General features: G+C 42.1%; 1 protein-coding gene across 7 annotated transcripts in view; it reads right to left on the reverse strand.

The window, feature by feature from the left end:
* Positions 1-20755, reverse strand: part of Ambra1 (autophagy and beclin 1 regulator 1) — a 223351-nt gene that overhangs the window by 186813 nt on the left and 15783 nt on the right. Inside the window, exon 1 of one of the 7 annotated variants that reach the window (XM_042675935.1) lies at positions 1149-1171. The exons of the other annotated variants lie outside the window; for them this stretch is intronic. The gene's annotated coding sequence lies outside the window, so the exon portion shown is untranslated. Of the gene's footprint in view, positions 1-1148; positions 1172-20755 lie in introns of those variants that run through there. 7 annotated transcript variants of the gene reach the window in all.

Here is a 20755-nt window from a genome sequence, read left to right on the forward strand (position 1 = left end):
TACTGGGTCTATAATTTTCTAACCTAACATATAAGAGTTCAGAAGAAACACTTTGATGGTCCTTTGTCCTACCTATCAGTGATTCATAAACTATAATCTTATAATGAGTGGTAGAAATAGTAGCAATCTCATTCATTTACAAAAGTAAATATTCTGACATAACTCAAGTGGAAAAAGAAAATATAGATCATGAACACTGTATGTTCAGAAACATTATAACAGTCAGGAACATTAAAAGTCCCAGCACTCAGGAGACTGAGACCAGCCTGAGTTACAAAGTAAGATCCTTCTCAAAAACACAAACAAAAATAAAACACAGGAATAGCAATGTAGCTCATCTTAATTGCCTAGCATGAACAAGACCCTGGGTTCAATACCTAACAGAAAAGAAACAAGAGAAGGAAGGTGGGAAGAGTGAAAGAAAATTATGACCAACCTTAAGATCGCATGGGAATCAGAAAGAAGAGTTACAAATATGAATATCAAGATAACTGAAAAACTAAAAAGCTCAGGCTGGGAAGGTAGCTCAGTGGTAGAGTGCTTGCTTGCCTTGCATGCATGAGACCCTGAGTTCTATTCCTCAGCACCACATAAACAGAAAAAACCGGGAGTGGCGCTGTGGCTCAAGTGGTGGAATGCTAGCCTTGAGCTGAAGAGCTGAGGGACATCGCCCAGGCCCAGAGTACAGGCCCCACAACTGACAAAAAAAAAAAAAAACTAAAAAATGCACATTTCTGGACACTTAAAACACAGAGTTTGAATGAGAGAAAGGCTGAGTGATATGTCCAACAGAGAGTCTCTCCCCTCCTCCCTCTCCCTCCCTCTCTCTCCCTCCCTTTCTCTCTTTCTCTCTCTCTCTCTCTCTCTCTGGCTTAAACTGAGTGCTGCATGCTCTCACTCAGCTTTTTTCACTCACAGCTGGATCTCTACCACGTTAGTCACTCCCCTAGTTCCAGCTTTTTGCTGGTGAAATAGAATAGTCTCTTGAATTTATCTGCCCAAACTGGCTTCAAATGAAAATCCTCAGAATTACAGGTATAAGTCACTGGCACTTACCCTGCCTTTCCTCTCCTTTATGTGAAGAAAAATATTTCCTGTTGTTATAAAAGGACAAGAAACTTCTCTCCTAATTTGCTCTTAATACCCACCTGAGAAGTGAATTTTCTGAGTCCCTTACAAAGGAGCTAAGTAAAACTGAGGTCAGACAGCCCTGTGGCTGAGGAGGAAGTTCAAGAGTGTTTTTCATTCCTCTTCTAAAAAGGAAGAAGAAACAAGTTTCCCAATCTGTCCCTTAAAGTAAAACAGACTGAGAAAAAGGGTGCCAAGAATAGTCTGTGACGCCATTACAGAGTCCCCAAATCAATTTCGGTTGCCAAAGCCTTATGCAAGTAGAAGGAAAAGTACTTAACTGTGATGATGTATACGAGACAATAGCCAAATTCCACTTCATTTTTACACACACACCATGACAAATCACTCCAAAAAGATAAGGAGAAAAAGCCACCTTTACAGAATTTCTCTGCCTAATTCTAAGGCATAATTTTATTATATGTAACTCCTACTCATAAAAATCACTCAGGAATACTCCACGAAATGGAAACAAGAAGTTTTTTTTTCTTTATTGCTATTTGTGATTTTTCTTTTCTATCTTGTTTGTTCGTTTATCTGGCTTCGGAAGGGGGATGGTGCACAGAAATGGAGGGACAAAGGGTGAACAAAAGCAGCAGTGATACTAGATGCTATGTTGAAAATGAACTATGCAACTTGTGGGTGCAGACCAGAGAGAAAAATTGGGAGAGTATGAGGGAAGGGTGACACTCCAAAAAGAAATGTATTCCTAACCTGACTTATGTAACTATAACCTCTCTGTATATTACCTTTAGAATAAAAATTTAAAAATTTAAACAAATCACTAAGAATATAGCACAACTCAAAGGAAACTGAGTTAGTTTTGGTTTTTTGTCGGGTATGGGGCTTGAACTCTGGGTCTGGGCACTGTCTTTGCGCTCTTCAGCACAAGGTACGTTCTACCACTTGAGCCACAGCTCCACTTCCAATTTTCTGATGGTTAATTGTAGACAGGAGTCTCATGAACTATCCTGCCCTGGCTGGTTTTGAACTGCAATCCTCAGATCTCAGCCTCCTGAGTAGCTAGCATTACAGGTAAGTCACAGACACCCAGCCTGAGTTAGTTTTATAGACTCTTCTTACAATTTGTCTTGTGCCAGCAATTTTACTCCTTCCAGTTATATGATATTGGACAATTAATTTCTTTGAATCTTAGTTTACTTCTTTGTAAAACCAAAATTGCAATATCTACTTCAGAGGATTTTGGTAAAGTTGCAATAAGAAAAGAGCTGTGAGGCCAGATGTGATGGCATAGGCCTGTGAGGTAGCACCTGGAAGGCTGGGGCAGGCAGATTGAGAATTTGAGGCCATACTGGGTTACATAATGAGACACTGTTGTTTAAAAAAAAAAAAAAAAAAAGAGCTAGGACTGGCTCACGCCTGTAATCCTAGCTACTCAGGAGGTTGAGTAGCCAGCCTGGGCAGGAAAGTCTGTGAGACTCTTATCTCCAATTAATCACAGAGAAAGCTGGAAGTGGTGCTATAGCTCAAGTGGTAGAGTGCTAGCTTTGAGTAAAAGGGCAGTGCCCAGGCTCAGAGCTCAAGCCCTAGAACCAGCAAAAATTAAAATAAGATAAAAATAAAAGGAGGACTGGGAAGATGGCTCAGTTGAAGAGCGCTTGCCTCGCATGCATGAGAGCCTGGGTTCGGTTCCTCAGCACCACATAAACAGAAAAAGCCAAAAGTGTGCTGTGGCTCAAATGGTAGAGTGCTAGCCTTGAGCTGAAGAGCTGAGGGATAGCACCCAGGCCCAGAGTTCAGGCCCCACCACCAACCAAGAAAAAAACCAAAAACTAGATGGAAAAGGTACAAGTATTGTTTATTTTACTTTTGTACAATTTTGAGTGCAGATAGTATAGTATAATAGTATATAGAGCTAATTAAATGCTAGCTTTTGTTTTCAAGTGCTCTTACTTCTTTTTCAAACTATGTAACCTGCACTCAGAGTGCCTAGGAACTTGCAGTTCTCCAGCCTACACTTCCCCAAGGCTGTGGCCACAAGTGTGTGTCACCATATTTGGCTCCATCATTTTCTTAGTATGTGAAGGTTACTTAATTTCTTGGTAGTCACTTAACTTCCTGATACCTAAATTTCCCATCTATAAATTGTAATTGCTAACAGTAGTATACAACAAAGTGTTACAATTTAAAATTTATCATATGAAAACTGCCCACTATTATATTGTTCCAAGGCTTATAGTAGAACAGTAGCTCCATTCTGTAATGAATAATTCAAATTAAAAAAGTAAAGAGAAAACAAATTTTAATTTCTAAAAATAAAAAATAGGCCACAAAGCTCTGTTAAACAATCAGATAACCAGGTGCTGGTACTCAGGCCTGTAATCCTAGCTACTCAAGAGGCTGAAATCTGATGATCAATGTTAAAAGCCAGCCTAGGCAGTAAAGTCCATGAGACTCTTACCTCTGAATAACTACCAGAAAACCAGAAGTGGACTGTGGCTAAAGTGATTAGTGCTCACCTTGAGCTAAACAGCTCAGGGACAGCGCCCACAGAGTTCAAGGCCCACGACCAAAAAAAAAAAAAATCAGATAAATTAAGCAATTAGATAAATTTAAGCAAATTCACCTAGATCAAATAAGATTGTGCCCAAGGGTTGGAGGTGTGGGAGTGGTAGAGCACCAGAAAAAGTGTCTGATATCAAGTTCCAGTCTCAGAAAAAAGAAAAGAAAAAGAGATTGTTCCCTGTAATGATCTCAAAACTATTTCAGATTGAAATTCTTATTACTATCACTTTTTGTTTTTAATAGAACTGAGACAATATTTAAAGTAACAGCTAATAGTTTCATAGTACCTGGTATTGTTCTTAGTTTATATAAAGTTGAGGTTTGAGCCGGGCGCTGGTGGCTCACGCCTGTAATCCTAGCTACTCAGGAGGCTGAGATCTGAGGATCGCGGTTCAAAGCCAGCCCGGGCAGGAGAGACCGTGAGACTCCTATCTCCAATAAACCACCAGAAAACCGGAAGTGGCGCTGTAGCTCAAGTGGTAGAGCGCTCGCCTTGAGCTGAAGAGCTGAGGGACAGCGCCCAGGCCCAGAGTTCAAGCCCCACGACCGACAAAAAAAAAAAAAAAAAAAAAAAAAGTTGAGGTTTGAGCTTGTTCTGATATTTATTTGACATTCTATCACTTGAGCCACATCCCCAGTGTGGCTTTTTTTTTGGGGGGGGGGGAGGGGGGCTTGTCAGTGGTAGGGCTTGAATTCAGGGCCTGGTGCTATTATCCCCGAGTTCTTTTTGCTCAAGACTATAGCGCTCTACCACTTTCAGCCACAGCACTACTTCCCAGTTTTCTGGTGGTTAATTGGAGATAAGAGTCTCATGGACTTTCCTGTCCTGACTGGCTTTGAACCGCAGTTCTCAGATCTCAGCCTCCTGAGTAGCTAGAATTACAGGTATGAGCCACTGGTACCCAACTTAGCCTGGCCTTTTTACTAGTCATTTTAGAGATGGAATCTAGCCAACTATTCCACCCAAGCTGGTCTTGAAACTTGATCTTCTGGATCTCAGTCAGCTAAGATTACAGGTATAAGCCACCAGTGCCCAGCTATTTGTGTTTTTGAGATAGGGTCTTGCAAGGAGCCCAGCCTGGAAGTGCTATGTAGGTCAGGCTGGCCTCAAAGCCTCAATCCCAAATTGATGGGATGATCAACATGTACCCTCACACCCAGAAAAGTAGCTCTTATAATATTCATAAATCACAGATAGTAAGCCACCAAGAGATTCAGTCAATGAAAATTTTAAAATTTAAACTCAGGAAAGCAGACAATGTTGGCATACAACAGTAATTTACATGTAGCTTTTTAGAGAAAAGAGAACTTCAAACCTTAGACCAGCCTGGGAATGTGACTTAGTGGTAGAGTGCTTGCCTAGCATGCATGAAGCTCTGGGTTCTATTCTTCAGTACCACATATTCAGAAAAAGCTATAAGTGGTGCTACGGCTTAGGTGGTAGAGTGCTAGCCTTGAGCAAAAGAAGCTCAGTGACAGTGCCCAGGTCCTGAGTTCAAGCCCCAGGACTGGCAAAACAAAACAAAACACCTTTGACCATGGCTACTCAGGAGGCTGAGATCTGAGGATCATGGTTCAAAGCCAGGGCAGGCAGGAAAGCCTGTAAGACACTTACCTCCAATTAACCTTCAAAAAGCCAGAAGGATGGGCTGGGAAATTGGCTCAGTGGTAGAGTGCTTGTCTTGCATACATGAGGTCCTGTGTTCGATTCCTCAGCACCACACAAGCAGAAAAAGCTGGAAGTGGTGCTGTGGCTCAAGTGGTAGAGCACTAGCCTTGAGCTGAAGAGCTGAGGGACAGCGCCCAGGCCCAGAGTTCAGGCCCAGGACCGACAAAAAAAAAAAAAAAGCCAGAAGGACTTGGAAAAAAATCATATTAAGTGAAGTCAGACCCAAAGAAATATAGATCCCATGCTTTCCCTCATTTGTAATAATTAGCATATGTCTAGGACAGTCTTAGCAGATCAGCAGAATAGATCAATAGCTATGTACATATGATCATATAAGATGATGCTAAAGGAGCTGGGAAGGTGGCTCAGTGGTAGAGCGCTTGCCTTGCATGCCTGAGGCCCTGGGTTCGATTCCTCAGCACCACATAAGCAAAAAGAAAAAAGCCAGGAGGAGGCTACAATGCTTGATAAGAAATGTACTCATTATCTTGCCCATGTAATTGTAACTCCTCTGTACAGTATTTTCACAATAGAAAATAAATAAATAAAATAAAAATAAAAATAAAAAAAAAGCCAGAAGTGGTGCTGTGGCTCAAGTGGTAGAACGCTAGCCCTGAGCTGAAGAGCTGAGGGACAGAGCTCAGGCCCAGAGTTCAGGCCCCACAACCAGACCCCCAAAAAAATAATAATAATAAGATGATGCTAAAGCTGGACACTGGTGGCTCATGCCTATAATCCTAGCTACTCAAGAGGCTAAGATCTGAGGACTGCAGTTCAAAGCCAGCCCGGGCAAGAAACTCCGTAAGACTCTTATCTCTAATAAAACACTAAAAACCCTAGAAGACGGGAAGTGGTGCTGGGTGCTGGTGGCTCACACCTGTAATCCTAGCTACTCAGGAGGCTAAGATCTGAGAATTGCAGTTCAAAGCCAGCCTGGACAGGAAAGTCCATGAAAGACTCGTATCTCCAACCAACCAGTAGAAACCAGAAGTTGCCCTGTGGCTCAAGCAGGAGAGCACTTGCCTTGAGCTGAAAAGCTCAGGGACAGTACCCAAGCCCAGAGTTCAAGCCCCATGACCGACAAAAATAAATGTATACACATACACATACATACCCACACACACATACACACAGCTGAAAGAGAAAACCATGTACTATTATTGATCTAATCTCAACCAGTCATATGTACCTGCTAAGTGTATGTCATTGATCATAATAGGGTCAGATGAACAGAGCATAAAAAGGGCAAATCCATCAACTACCACTAAAGGGAAGAAAATAAATTTAAAATTAAAAATACCTCAAAGGCCGAGGGCTGGTGACTCACACTTGTAATCCTAGATACTCAGAAGGCTGAGATCTTAGGATCACAGTTCAAAGGCAGCCCAGCCAGGAAAGTCCATGAAACTCTTATGTCCATTAATCACAGAAAAAGCCAGAAGTGGTGCTGTGACTCAAGAGGTAGAGCACTAGCCTTGAGCAAAATCTCAAAGACAGCCCCAAGCCTATAGTCTAAGCTCCAGAATTGGCAAAAAGAAAAAAAAAACTCTCAAAGATGGCAGCAAACTTTTTTTACCTTTATATGTGAATCATGGTATATGTATGAGTACAGAAGTGGGCTGGGAAGGTGGCTCAGTGGTGAGAGTGCTTGCTTTGCATGCATGAGGCCCTGGGTTCAATTCCTCAGCACCACATAAACAGAAAAAGCTGAAAGTGGCACTGTGGCTCTTGAGCTGAGGAACTAAGCGACAGAGCCTAGGCCCAGAGTTCAGGGCCCCATGACTGACCAAAAAAAAAAAGAGTACAGAAGCAATGGATAGTTTGAGAACAGAAATGGTAAATAACATAGAGTACTATTATACCTTTTCATCTTTATTCCCTATGAAAACAGATCTTGCAATGGGGGTGGGTCAGTTAAGATCATAACAACAATGGTCTTATCAAATGGGTAAAAGTAAGATTAAGAGGTAAAAAGTTTCCATGAAGCCAAGGCACTGGTGGCTCATACCTGTAATCCTAGCTACTTAGGAGCTGAGATATGTGAATTGTGGTTTGAAGCCAGCTCAAGCAGGAAAGTCCATGACTCTCTCATCTCCAATAAACTACTCAAAAAAAGCCAAAGTGGCCCTGTGGCTGAAGTAGCTTGAGTAAAGCTCAGGGACAGAGCCCAAGAAAAGAGTTCATGACCCAGAAATGGGGGAGGGGGGGTAACTTCAATGACTGATTTTGTCTCTAAATAATCTTCAATAATCCATAGCCTTGGGGCTGGGAAGGTGGTTCAGTGGTAGAGTGCTTGCCTTGCATGCACGAGGCCCTGAGTTCCATCCCTCAGCACCACATAAGCAAAAAGAAAAAAGCCAGAAGTGACGCTGTGGCTCAAGTGGTAGAACACTAGGCTTGAGCTGAAGAGCTGAGAGACAACGCCCAGGCCCAGATTTCAAGCCCCACGTCTGACAAAAATCATCATCATCATCATCATCATCATCATCATCATCATCATCATCATCATCAATAGCCTGGCTAAATTTCAACTTTTCAGTTCTTGTGCAAATTTAAAGTAATAATACCTTCTTTCTATCTTATAGGAATAAAGTTCTTAGAGACTCTCAAAAGGACTGGATTACAAAAATGCAAAGCATATCTGGATGTAATATTTCTCTCTCTTGAGGAAACTCTCTTGCAAATCAGTAAGTCATAAACAATGTTAGAATGAAAGAAATGACAGGGGCTGGGAAGGTGGCTCAGTGGTAGAGCGCTTGCCTTGCATGCATGAGGCCCTGGGTTCGATTCCTCAGCGCCACATAAGCAAAAAAGAAAAAAGCCACAAGTAGCATTGTGGCTCAAGTGGTAGAGCGCTAGCCTTGAGCTGAAGAGCTGAGGGACAGCGCCCAGGCCCAGAGTTCAGGCCCCATGACCAGACCCAAAGAAAGAAAGAAATGACAGCTTGTTTGGGTTCAGGTGTGCAAACTGGGAATATAGGCTCAGACAAACAACATCAGTATTCCACCGGAGGAAAGCACACTTGGGTTTTTATCACATCCAGCAACTGGCAACTGATATAAATAAGACCGATTGTAAATTGTGTTTGTCCACTAGAAATGTCTACAGTCAAGAGGCAAACTACCCAATGTGGTATTTCTCAATGTAAAGTACTGTTAATTTCGAGAAAATTATTTCTTTGTCTGCATTCATTCCTGACAATGTCTATGCAGCAATTTAATCTCTATCAGCAAAATCTCTAAAGCTAGCTGGGTGCCTGATGGCTCACGCCTATAATCCTAGCTACTCAGGAGGCTGAGATCTGAAGATTTCGGTTCAAAGCCAGCCTGGGCAGGAAAGTCCATAAGACTCTTATCTTCAATAAACCACCAGAAAACTGGAAGTGTAGCTCAAGCAGTAGAGCGCAGGGACAGCGCCCAAGCTCAGAGTTCAAGTCCCATGATTGACCAAAAAAAAAAAAAAAGAAAGAAAGAAAGAAATCTCTAAAGCTCAGAAAAGGATTTTTACTGTCCTTTTTTGTCCCTACCTCCACCCCAATAATCTGCAACCATGTTATGTTATCTCTTTCTGGAAAATTATTGCCTAGCTGACTCTTAGTTTTAATTTCTGTTCCATGCCCATACCCCAGTAATAAATTTAAAGGTCTTCTTTCCCATTGAAGTATATGTACCTTAAGAATCAGAAAAAAAATGGGGCTGGGAAGGTGGCTCAGTGGTAGAGCACTTGCCTTGCATGCATGAGGCCCTGGGTTCGATTCCTCAGCACCACATAAGCAAAAAGAAAAAAGCCGGAAGTGGCACTGTGGCTCAAGTGGTAGAGTGCTAGCCTTGAGCTGAAGAGCTGAGGGACAGCGCCCAGGCCCAGAGTTCAGGTCCTACAACCGGATCTAAAAAAAAAAAAAAAAAGAATCAGAAAAAAGTAATCAAAGCAGGCCGGGCGCTGGTGGCTCACGCATGTAATCCTAGCTACTCAGGAGGCTGAGATCTGAGGATCGCGGTTCAAAGCCAGCCCGGGCAGGAGAGACCATGAGACTCCTATCTCCAATAAACCACCAGAAAACCGGAAGTGGCGCTGTAGCTCAAGTGGTAGAGTGCTCGCCTTGAGCTGAAGAGCTGAGGGACAGCGCCCAGAGTTCAAGCCCCACGACCGACAAAAAAAAAAAAAAAAAAGTAATCAAAGCAGGATCAAGTGAGAAACAAACAATAGTCAGAGAACACACTGAATGGGGAGTTAGAACAAGGAAGTCTGGGATTCATAGTTCTTCAAGAATGAATGCAGGGCTGGGAATGTGGCTTAGTGGTATAGTACTTTCCTACCATGCATGAAGCCCTGGGTTTGATTCCTGAGTACTACATACACAGAAAAAACTTCAAGTGGCTCTGTGGCTCAAGTGGTAGACCGTTTGAAACTCAGGGTCAGTACCCAAGTCCTGAGTTCAAGCCTCAAGACTGACAAAAAAAGAATGAATGCAAAGATTACAAAACAATCAGACACTATTTCTAACCAAACCCTACAAGTTGAAAGCAAGTAACTAGAAAGAACCCAGATCAGTGAATCAAAATTATCCACAGTCCCATTATAAGAAGCCAATGTCCAGAAATAAACTGTCAATAGAGCCTGCCTCTTTGTTAAAAGTAACATTTATGTTCTAATACAATAGACAATATGCATCTACAACATCAGAGTAGGAGGGTATTAGATCAAAGACCTGGTACAGATGGGCACAGTGGTACATTCTTGATGGAGGGAAGAGAACAGCAGTCCAAGGAAGCATTAGGCTAGTCAAAGGTCTAAATCTAGTCTGAGTAAACACTGTGAGACTATATTTGAAAAATACACTACAAAGCAAAAGGGCTGGGTATGGCTCTACTGGTAGGAGGAAGCCTTGAATTCAATCCCTAGTGTACACACACACACACACACACACACACACACACACACATACACACACACACACACACACACACACACACACACACACACACACACACACACCAACCTGGTACACAACAAATATAGTGGTACATACAATTCCAGCACTCAAGAGGCTGAGAGGTTTGAGGCTAACATAGGCTATATAAAAGGAATCTGATACAAAAGCTGCAGCTCCAATTCACCAAGAGCTGAGCAATTAATGCAACTTCTTTTCTTGTTCTCCTATTAACCAATGTGCTTGTTGGCTTGTTCAGTTACCAGTACCAGGGCTAAAACTTAGAGCCTGGACACTCTTAGTTTTTTGGCTCAAGGATGATGCTTTTTCTGTCGGTTGTGAGGCCTGAACTCTGGGCCAGGGCACTGCCCCTCAGCTCTTCAGCTCAAGGCTAGCATTCTACCACTTGAGCCACAGCGACACTTCCGGCTTTTTCTGCTTATTATGTGGTGCTGAGGAATTGAACTCAGGGCCTTATGCATGCAAGGGAAGCACTCTACCACTGAGCCACATTCCCAGCCCCAAGGCTGATGTTTTTTCTACTACTTGAGCCACAGCTCCACTTCAGACTTTTTGGTGGTTAATTGGAGATAAGAATCTCACAGACTTTCATGCCCAGGCTGGCTTCAAATCACAATCCTCAGATCTGTCTCCTGAGTAGCTAGGATTACAGGCATAAACCTCCAGCACCTGGTTTACAATGCTTTTATATACATAAACTCAGCATAAGGCAAACATCTACAAAGATATCACAAATGGACTAACAGCTTTACAAAATGTTTTGGAATACAAATTAAACTCTAGTTACTGTTATAATACAGGCAGTGTGGAGAGAGACAAGGTGAAACACCAGTTTTTCAGTTACACATTCTGCTTACTAGAGGACTTCCTAAATAACTTACAGTGACGTCAACTAACATCTGAAACACAGGAAAGCTTGTGCTTAAAACAAACTATGATCAAAACTGGAAATAGAAAGCCATAAGGTCCAATTTAAGATTGATGATCTTCCTTACTCCCACTTACCTCAGAAAGATGGAAGAAAAGAGAACTGAAGTTTTCTTTGGAAATTACTTTGGGAAAAAATGGTGTGCAAACTCAAGGCAGAACAAGGAGAAAGCCAAAAGAATAAGGCAGAACAAAGAGACATCCAAAGAATCAAGAAGAATCGAAGCTCAATATGTCTAGCAGGAGCTATCAAAAGAACAAATGAGACCAAGAATTCTACCCTTAAATACACAAAAATGGCAAAAAGACTTTCTATTTGCAAGCAAAATGAAAAATGGCTTTTAATGGAAGAATTTCAAGAGACATAAACAGCTTAACCTCAGAAATGGGGACTAAAACCAGCTGCCTCAGGCAAACAAACCTAATGACTTTGGGCAGCAACATACCTTTATCCACCAATATTAGAACTGATTTCAAATTATGCAGGATCACATCTTTGTGTATCCTATACAACCTTTAAAGAATCTAAATTTTCCTATACTGCCCCTCATTCTTCTTAGAACTCCTACAGCCATAGTATTATAGAAAGCTTTGACATCATTAACCCCAGAAATCCTCATAAGCTCCAGAACAGATGGAATTACTCACCAAATAAGAAACACACACACACACACACACACACACACACACACACAATTAAATTCATATAGGTTCGTAGCTAAAGCAGATTTGAATCCAGGCTTTGCTTTCAGATAATATTAAGGCTTGAGTCCCAGTCCCCTTGACTCAACAGTTCATTATAGCATTTTTTAAAGTGGCTTTTGCTAGCCAAGTGCCAATGACTCACACCTATAATTCTAGACACTCAGGAGTCTGAAATCTGAGGATCATGGTTCAAAGTCAACCTAGGCACCACTGCCCTGAACCATTCTCTCCTATAACATAATAGACATTTTTAAATCCAGGAATGATCTGGACCACCTGCCAGGTATCAATAACTATCCTGACCAGTTTGTTTTCCTTAATTATAAAAGGATAACAACTTCCCAGAACCTCAAGAAGCAAGCACTAAAATAATAGCCAACAAGATTCTAACTGACCAATCCATCCTCAAACAACCCTCTGGCATTACTTCTGGCCACCTCTGACCACAAGTGTATAAATAAACTGTTTAACTATAGATAACCATTTGCCCCTGCTCCTAATTCTTTGTATATTTAAACGTGTAACTCATGTCTACACCCCAAAGACAGCTATCTCTTTCCATGGCCACATGTAATATACCTCCTTTGATTTTCACGATGTCTCTTCAACATGCAGGGGCAAGTGGCCAAAATTTACATATAACCCCCCCCCTTTTTTTTGGTTGGTTTGGGGCTTGAACTCTGGGCCTGGGCGCTGTCACTCAGCTTTTCAGCTCAAGGCTAGTGTTCTACCACTTGAGCCACAGTGCCACTCCAGTTTTCTGAGGGTTTATCGGAGATAAGAGTCTCTTGGGCTTTCACGCCCAGGATGGCTTTAAACCGTGATCCTCAGATCTCAGCCTCCTGAGTAGCTAGGATTACAAGTGTGAGCCACCAGTGCCTGGCAAACTCCTTAAAAAAAAAAAAAGCAGTAAATGTTTTTAATATAAAGGCCTATCTACTTGAAATAAATTTTAAGAAACAAAGCTGAAGTAAAAGCATTGCAAAGCATAGAACAGGATGTGGGTACAATTACTAGTCTTCCTACAGTGGCAGAAAAAAATGTATGAACTTGTCTCAACCCAGCTCCACTTAGGATCATCCTTTTTGGGCTACCAGCAGCCTCCATGAGTCACCATCTACTTGTAATTAAGTATGAGTAGAAGGATTCTGGCCAAGATTCACCTCTTATACAAGGCGAGTAGTCTGTGATAGTTATGTGAAATTTAAGGAAACAGAAGCAGGGCTGGGAAGGTGGCTCAGTGGTAGAGCGCTTGCCTTGCATGCATGAGGCCCTGGGTTCAATTCCTCAGCACCACATAAGCAGAAAAAGCCAGAAGTGGCGCTGAGGCTCAAGTGGTAGAGCGCTAGCTTTGAGCTGAAGAGCTGAGGGGCAGCGCCCAGAGTTCAGGCCCCATGATTGACATTTAAAAAAAAAAAAAAAAGGAAACAGAAGCAATTGGTATCAACAGTGAGGAGTTTAGAACGAATCCATTTGTAGATATAATAGTGAAAGTTATCCTCTCATTGGTGGTAACACATAAAACTCTTGTGATTTGGACCTAAGGTCTAAAACTCCAGTTTCAAGTTCAGTGTGTTTAAAAGTAGCCAATCTCAAAGTCAGCCCAGGTCAGGTTCTTGGCTGACTGGAGTAGAGAAAGAAAAAATTTCCCTCAGGCCTTCAGGAAAATAAATCAAATTATTAAATTCAGAGTTCTTAGGCTAAAAGGTCTAGATGCCCTTCTATCTTGCCAATCACAGTTCTTAGCCAGTCAAAATAAGCACTAGATTTAAGAACTTAGTCATTTTAAGCTCTGACTAGAAACTGGATTTAATTTTCTAATATGCCAAATAAAAATACACTTAAGGTGCAGGAAGAACACAAACACACTAGCATCCAGCTCCTTCTTTTTAAGGTTAAAAAAAATTATCATGTTTCCACAGTGCACCAATGGCTCATACCTATACTCCAAGCTACTCAGGAGGTTAAGAGTTAAGAATCATGATTTGAAAGCAGCCAGGGAAGTCTGTAAGCTTTTTTTTTTGGGGGGGGTGGGGTGGGGGAGTTGGTCACGTGGCTTAGGCACTGTCAGCTCTTCAGCTTAGGCTCTTCAACTCAAGGGGAACACTCCACCACTTGAGCCACAGTGCCACTTCCAAGTCTGTAAGATTCTTATCTCCAATAAACCAACAAAAAGCAGTAAGTAGAACCATGGCTCAAATGGTACAGTGTCAGCCTAGAATGAAAAAGCTAAGGAACAGTGTCTAGACTTGTATGAGTTCAAGCCCTAGTACTGGTATACACCTAAAAAAGTTAACGTTTTATTGTTCTATTTTCATACATGCAAACAAACTACTTAAACCATATTTATTCTCATAAAGTTGAATTTAAAAAATAACCCATGTTCTTTATTGTAATAAAAAGAAAACAGGGGCTGGGAAGGTGGCTCAGTGGTACAGCGTTTGCCTTGCAGGCCTGAGGCCCTGGGTTCGATTCCTAGCACCACATAAGCAAAAAGAAAAAAAAAGCCGGAAGTGGCGCTATAGCTCAAGTGGTAGAGCACTAGCCTTGAGCTGAAGAGCTGAGGGACAGCGCCCAGGCCCAGAGTTCAGGCCCCACAACCAGACCCCCCCCCAAAAAAGAAAAAGAAAATAGTGCTCTATGGTTCATCTTCCTCCAAACTCTTTCCATTACCCTCCTAAAATAATTCTATTAAGCCCTATTAGCCTCACAGTGGCTACTTAGAAGACTGAGATCTAAGGATCATGATTTAAATCCAAGACTAGACAAATCCAAGAGACTCTTATCTCTAATAACCAATAATAAGATGGAAGCAGAGGTGTCCCTCAAGTGGTAGAGTGCTACCCTTGAGCAGAAAAAGCCCCAAGTTCAAGGCCCCTTACCAGCAATAAGTAATCCTACTGCCGGGTGCTGGTGGCTCAAGCCTGTAATTCTAGCTACTCAGGAGGCTGAGATCTGAGGATCTTGGTTCAAAGCCAGCTGGGCAGGAAAGTCCATGAGACTCTTATCTCCAATAAACCACCAGAAAACAGGAAGTGGTGCTGTGGCTCAAGTAGTAGAGCGCTTACCTTGAGCTGAAGAGCTGAGGGACAGCGCCCAAGCCCAGAGTTCAAGCCCCATGATCGACCAAAAAAATAAATAAATAAAAAATAAAGTAATCCTATTATCTTACAAATACCCAATATATGTGCTAGCAAATTTTTATTTTCTGTATCGAAGTAGGATCATACATACTAGTTACTACTCTGCATCTATAGTCTTCACTTATTATCACTAAATCATAGAAAGCTCACAAAAAAATGTTTTTTTTTAATCTTTCCTAAGCACTAAGCAAGAGGATAAAGTATACTTTCTGTCTGGGCCAACCCTGGCAGATGTTTCCCATGCTAATGTCTTATAGCTGAGTCAGCCATTCAGTCAGAATAAAAGTGTGTATAATATGGAAGTCGCATTCTAAAGACTTCTGCAAAAATGTAAGGCCTTCAGTAGGAACCCATCGCCCCCCCCCCCCCATGCCTCCAGGAAACTAATCTATAGGCCCCACAGAAGAAATGTCAAATGATTTCTTTTCAGCAGAAAATTACAAGCCATAATAATTCTCAAGTTAGGGTTGGGAAAGTGGCTCGGTGGTAAAGTGCTTGCCTTGCACGTATGAGGCCCTATGTTCGATTTCTCAATGCCACATAAACAGAAAAAGCCAGAAGTGGAGCTGGGCTCAAGTGGTAGAGCACTAGCCTTGAGCTGAAGAGCTCAGGGACAACGCCCAAGCCCAGAGTTCAAGCCCCACGACTGACAATAATAATAATAACAATAATAATTCTCAAGTTACAGCAAACTTCTCTGAAAACATATTCTTCCTTTGAGCAGAAGTACAAAATGGGCTGATCATTTTACAGACATTCCATTCATTTGTAAACACACACACACACACACACACACACACACACACACACACACACACACACACACACACACACACACACACACACACACACACACACACACACACACACACACACACACACACACACACACACACACACACACACACACACACACACACCCCTACCCTGAAATTCAGGTGCAATCCCACTCCCATGTTACAAACAAAATGATGGCTCAACAAGAAATTACTCACCCATGATCAAACAGCCTGTTAGTTAGTTCACTGAGGTTCAAAGCTACAAAGCTGATGGCTGGGAATGTAGCATGGTGGTAGTGCTTGCCTAACATGCATGAAGCCCTGGGTTCAATTCCTCAGTACCACGTAAAAAAGCTACAGAAGTGGTATTTTTACAAAATTACAACAGTTAACCTGCCTATCTTCAACAGTTAAAAAAAATGTTTTTATCCTTTCTCAAGTTTTTCTACAACATCGAATCCCAACAATGAATTTAATTTTTTGTTTACATTTCTAAATACATTTGGTGACCTTGGTTCAATTTTTTTTCCATTTATTGCATTTTTAGGAGACTACCTCATATACCACATACCACTGCGGGTGACAAAACAGAAAAGATCTATAAACTCAAAGAGTTTTCAGTATAGTGAGGGGATCACAAATGTGAAACCCTGGAATTGTAGCTATTATACTGAAAAGTAGCAATGTTAACCTTAAAGAGTACAAGTAAGCCTAGCGCTGGTGGCTCACACCTGTAATCCTAGCTACTCAGGAGGCTGAGATCTGAGGATCGAGGTTCAAAGCCAGCCTGAGCAGGAAAATCTGTGAGACTCGTATCTTCAATAAACTACTCAGAAAATCAGAAGTGGCACCGTGGCTCAAGTGATAGAGCGCTCACCTTGAGCTGAAGAGCTGAGGGACAGCACCCAGGCCCAGACTTCAAGCCCCAAGACCAACAACACAAAAAGTACAACTAGTAAGGTTTAAAGAATCCAGCTACTGGGCTGGGAAGGTGGCTCAGTGGTAGAGCGCTTGCCTTGCATGCATGAGGCCCTGGGTTCTATTCCTCAGCACCACATAAGCAAAAAAAGAAAAAAACCAGAAGTGGTGCTATGGCTCAAGTGGTAGGGCGCTAGTGTTGAGCTGAAGAGCTGAGGGACAGCATCCAGGCCCAGAGTTCAGGCCCCACAACAGGACCAAAAAAAAAAAAAAAAACGAATCCAGCTACTGGGGCTAGGAAGGTGGCTCAGGCCCTGGGTTTGATTCCTCAGCACCACATAAGCAGGAAAAAAAAGCCGGAAGTGGCGCTGTGGTTCAAGTGGTACAGCGCTAGCCTTGAGGTGAAGAGCTGAGGGACAGTGCCCAGGCCCAGAATTCAGGCCCATGACAGGACCCCAAAAAAAAAAAAAAAGGACTGGGAAGGTGGCTCAGTGGTAGAGCGCTTGCTTTGTATGCCTGAGGCCCTGGGTTCGATTCATCAGCACCACATAAGCAAAAAGAAAAAAGCCGTTAGTGGCGCTGTGGCTCAAGTGGTAGAACGCTAGCCTTGAGCTGAAGAACTGAGGGACAGTGCCCAGGCCCAGAGTTCAGGCCCCACCACCAGACCAAAAAAAAAAAAAAGAATCCAGCTACAGCTGGGCACCAGTGGCTCACACCTGCAATACTTGCTATTCAGGAGGCTGAGATATTAGGATCAAAGTTCAAAGCCAGCCTGACAGGAGAATTCATAAGATTCTTTTTTTTTTTCTTTGCCAGTCGTGGAACCTGACCTTTGGGTCTGGGTGCTATCCCTCAGCTCTTCAGCTCAAGGCTAGAGCTCTACCACTTGAACCATAGCACCACTTCTGGCTTTTTCTGCTTATGTGGTGCTGAGGACTCGAACCCAGGGCCTCATGCATGCAAGGCAAGTATTCTGCCACTGAGCTACCTTCCCAGCCCAAGAGAATTCATAAGATTCTTTTTTTTTTTTTTGTCGGTCGTGGGGCTTGAACTCTGGGCCTGGGCGCTGTCCCTCAGCTCTTCAGCTCAAGGCAAGCGCTCTACCACTTGAGCTACAGAGCCACTTCGGTTTTCTGGTGGTTTATTGGAGATAGGAGTCTCATGGTCTCTCCTGCCCGGGCTGGCTTTGAACCGCGATCCTCAGATCTCAGCCTCCTGAGTAGCTAGGATTACAGGTGTGAGCCACCAGCGCCCGGCTTAAGAGAATTCGTAAGATTCTTAACCACCAAAAAACCCAGGGTGTGGCTCAAGTGGTAGAATGCCACCACTAAGCAAAACAGCAAACAGACAGTGCCCAGACCGAGTTCAAGGGCACGCGCGCGCGTGCGCGCGCGCACACACACACACACACACACACACACACACACACACACACACACACACACACACACACACACACACAATCCAGCTACCCTCTCCAAAGCAAAAGATAATCCTTCACATTAGTTTCCTTACATATGTCCTAGTTTCAGTTCTGCTGAAATAAACATGTATTTCCCTTCTTCATCCCTGGGTAAAAGGTCCCCAATGTACAAAAAACACTACACTGGACATGCTTAGTAAGCACAAACAGAAGCTGGCCAGCTAAATCCAGTATAAACCTCCTTCCCCAAAATAATGCTACAATTTTTTGAAACTCTGGCAATGAAAATTCTTCAACTTTTTCATCAAATCATGAATGTGCAAGTATAAAATATGACTTGGGATATTATTTACACATAAAATTGCAAAACCTTAAAATCATTTGGCCATTGTTACAAGGCTCAATAAGAACAGCTCTAAAAGAAACAGAGGTCTCTTTTACCACATTATATGGGGTTCCTTTCCACTGCTGCTTCTTTCTTTTAGGCCCAAGGAAAATAAACGGAAGTTCTTTTTCTAATTTTATCAATAGGGTTAGGATGTAGCTCAGTGGCAAAGCGCTTGCCTAGCCAGTGCAACGTCCTGGGTTCAATCCCCAGTACCAAAAAAGAAAAGACAAAAAAAAAAAAAAAATACAGTTATCAATAAAAAGTGTACCCATAAATAATCATAGCATTTTGTTTCTTAGTTTTGCAGTGCTGGGGATCCAACCATGGGGCCTCCCACATGCTAGGCACGTGCTTGGTCTGTCATGAAGCTATATCTTCGTAACTATATTCATAGCAATCTAAAGACTAATTTCATCAAAAACAAACATGCTTGGCACCTACCAGGAGTAAAAGACTGTCTTTATGGGTTTGTATATATGTGTGTGTGAGAAAGAGAGACAGAGACAGTCTGGATATACAACCCTAATTAATCTAATCTAGATACTCCTGCCTCATCTGGGATTACAAAGATATACCACCATGCCCACCTAAGACTACCTATCCTTGATATGGCAGAAGCTCATAGGCATTCTTCAATACACCTTTAAAAATTGCTACCAGCAGGCTAGAAACGGTACCATTAGCAACATTTTACTAATAGCTAGTACTATGGGAGTGTGTACTCAGAGCTAGGAATTTACCATGCAATTTTTGATATTTATAACAACTCTCTTCAAAGGTGTGCACATTTATAGCCTCCAGGTTTATAATAATATTCCAGGTTCTACAGCTACTCGGGGACTGGCTTAGAATTAAAATTTAGGACCTATGGTATTTTTCTATAATACTATGTTCTCTAAGGCAGAATTTCACTCCAAGAATGACCTATCAGCTGTTCAAACTTTGATTTGGGGCTGGGATGGTGGCTCAGTGATAGAGTACTTGCGTGCCTTGCATGCATGAGGCCCTGGGTTCAATTCCTCAGCACCACATAAGCAGAAAAGGCCAGAAATGTGATGCTGTGTTCAAGTGGTAGAACGCTAGCCTTGAGCTGAAGAGCTGAGGAATAGTGCCCAGGCCCAGACCTCAAGACCAGCAAAAAAATAAATAAAAAAACTAGTAAGTTCTTCATTAATGGTACCAGTGATTATAAGTTCCTCCTCTTACTTAGTTTGGGCTAGCATAACAAAACACCATAAACTAGGTAGCTTGTAACAAATAATTTTTTTTTTTTATTTTGGAAACAGAATCTCATTACTTAGCACAGATCTTCATACCTCTGCCTCCTGAATGCTAGGAAGTATACACTAAAATTTATTTTTTACAGTTTTGGCAGCTGGAAAGTTCAAGGGCAAGAAGCCAACAGATACAGTCTGCTAATGACCTGAATGCTGGTTCATAGATATAACTTTCTTGCTGTGTTCTCAAGTTTTGAGGTTTCCTTAGGCTGTGTGTGTGTGTGTGTGTGTGTGTGTGTGTGTGTGTGTGTGTGTGTTTGTGTGTGTGTGTGTGTGTTAGACTGAAAGCAAATTAGCTCTAGAATGAGAATGTCTAGGCTTCTTTTCATTTTCCAAGACCTCCTTTTAATGGTAACTAATCTAACTCGTAAAGGCTCTGTCCCCAAAATCTAATCACCTCTCAAGGTCACACCTACTAATCCCATTACCTGATGGGTGAGGATGTCAACATATGGTAATGAAGTCTGGGTAAGGAGATGAAGTCTGGGTAGACATAAAAATCAGGACCACTTTGTATGCCCCTCCCCCACGATATAACCCCTGCTTTCACTGTATTTGATGTTGGATCTTAGTATAATTTGTGGAGGGAAAAGGAAAAAACAAATCGTTTAAATAGGGATACAAGGGGACCCATTGCAACAACAAGAAGTACAAGTCGTTATGTCGAAAAACAAACTTTACAACTTTTGTGGGGGGGAGTGGATGGGGGGGATGGAAAGAGATAGAAGGGGAAACAAAGGAGGAGGCAACAATGCTTGATAAGAAATGTATTCATTATCTTGCCCATGTAATTGTAACTCCTCTGTACAGTATTTTCACAATTGAAAAAAAAAAAAAGAAGAAGAAAAAAAATCAGGACCACAGAACTCTTAGCTTAGCCCCCAATCTCTCACAAACTACAACTTTCATAATAGACAAAGG

The sequence above is a fragment of the Dipodomys spectabilis genome, unplaced genomic scaffold, assembly GCF_019054845.1.
Source record: "Dipodomys spectabilis isolate Male_0828 unplaced genomic scaffold, ASM1905484v1 ptg000030l, whole genome shotgun sequence".
Classification (NCBI taxonomy): Eukaryota; Metazoa; Chordata; class Mammalia; order Rodentia; family Heteromyidae; genus Dipodomys; species Dipodomys spectabilis.